Genomic DNA, 2,257 nt, shown 5'->3' with positions numbered 1-2,257 from the left:
ATGGAACCTTGACTGTCAGACCTTTCCAACGATATGCGTTTTGTCAAGATTACAAAAAGATTTGATTTTCTAAAACACAAGCCACAAAATCACAGAGTATATATATATATATGTTTTTATATCTTGATTTATACCCCTAAAAGGGCGATGTATCCCCTGAGATACAAACATTTAGAGACAGATTACAAAAAAATTTAAGCATTTAATTAATACAATTTCAATGTAAACCAAATAAGCTAATGCTGAACAACAGCTTTTTAAACAGGCAAGTCCCCTCCAACATGTGTAAATATGTCAGCTAGATCAACTTTTATCGGAGGGTGAGTAGATTTCCCACTACAGGCGGCCATGCAGTTTTAAATGCTGCCCGTGAGCTAAACAAAGAATGTATGAACAAAGTCAATATATCTCAGTATTCACAACAAACACCCTTTCCACATGAAACCAAGAAATGAGACCTACACTCCCTGCCTCTCCCCACAGCCTCTCAAATGTTTGTATCCCACAGGATACCTTGCCAGTTTTAGGGTTAATTAACTTATTACATAACGGGCGTGGTTATTAGCGCTGTAGGCCTAGCATTTAGAGCTGTGCCTTTAAAAGTATTTACATGTGAAATATTTGGCTTTGTATACAGTGTTCAAGTTATAAAACAGAACTTTGTTTGTTTGTGGTCTTAATAAATATGACATGGGGTCATTATTACAGTACTTATTTGAACTTTGTAACTTAAAATCAATTTTTTTGTGTTCTAATTTAAGCAAATGTTTATATAAAAGGGTACCGGAAATGTAGAAATAAGTTTAAATATGCTAGAAATATGAATATGCTTTGAGACTTTTCATTTTATAACATTTATAATTGTAAATGATTACAATTAATATCTTTAGAGGATCCATTAATAGACATTGGTGCATTTGTGCTGTTCTTTTCCCACCAAAATGATGTCACTTCCTAGAGGAAGGCTTTTGTTAGTTAAAGGGTTATTACTAAAAGACTTAACAGGATGGAGAGATATTGTCAAACTGTGACTTGGCAACCAGATTAACCCAATTAAAACAATAGAAAACAAGTTCAGCCCTGATTATAGAAAGGAAACCATGAAGGAAAACCTTTCTGAAATCTTTATACATTTTCAGTTAGGCAGCATATGGCTCTAATGACGCGTCCACTCAAACAAAAGTCATGAAATTAATAAAAATTCACCCATACCTTCAATTAATCGTGATATGGAAAGAATAATTTAACAAAGGATTTCTGTCTTTAAAAACTGGTCTTAATATTTTACCGGATAGAAGGAATAAGCGAACCTTCCAGAAGTAAAGAACCTTCTTTTGCAGTTTTATTATATCTTAGATGCAGTGTTGTTATTGTTGACTTTTTTTTGTAACAATGTTAAAGAGGTACTAAAATTACTAAAACTGAAAAAAAAGAAAAGAAAAAAAAGGCCAAGTAGAAATATATAAAAAACTACATAAGACATACTAAAACTTAAATTGAAATAAACTAAAAATATAAATATTCAATTCAATAATAGTATATAAATAACTGTTTAGATGACACGCTGAGTCAGATATGGTATTCTTACACCTTTATTAAGTTGAGCTAATTCAAAAAGCAGACATTCAGCAACAGTTGAACATTGTAGCAGCAGGAATAGGCGAATAAACACTAACTGGGTTTTTCTTGTTTTAAAACAAACTTCACACCATGCATTCAGCTCAAGAACACCCTATCGCAGGTGTGTTTATATTATAAGAATAAACTTAAAATCACTGAGACTCTTCTCTCAGTGGCACCTTGCTTACCAGAAGCACAACTTGCTCTGGGGAAAATCTTTAATCTGTGGAATATTATGGTGTGAATTACGGTCACATGGAAGACAAAACGAAAAAGAAATTTAGTATCGTGATTTTGATCAAAACACAAAAAAACAGAAAAAAAGGCTCCCAAAATAAATATGCAGACCCTTTTTATTCTCTTTATCTTTGTTTCATTGTTGCAGGTAAAACCCTTTACAAAACAAAGTATTTCCATTTCTTGGGAATAACACATTAAACAAGCTTTCATCTCACTCTTTAACCATTTACACATGAAAAACAATCGTCACACATTTGCATCGCATCACAGAACCAGTCAGGCCTAGCCTTTCTCACAAACTGCAAACAATTCATAGAACACCACTGCAAAAAAAAAAAAAAAAAAAAAAATTTTTTATTTGTTTTGAATCTTTTTTATGTACAGTACATTAAAACCA

Source organism: Sinocyclocheilus anshuiensis, unplaced genomic scaffold (genome assembly GCF_001515605.1).
Source record: "Sinocyclocheilus anshuiensis isolate Anshui unplaced genomic scaffold, SAMN03320099.WGS_v1.1 scaffold1114, whole genome shotgun sequence".
NCBI lineage: Eukaryota > Metazoa > Chordata > Actinopteri > Cypriniformes > Cyprinidae > Sinocyclocheilus > Sinocyclocheilus anshuiensis.
Note: the sequence above shows the minus strand (reverse complement) of the source record.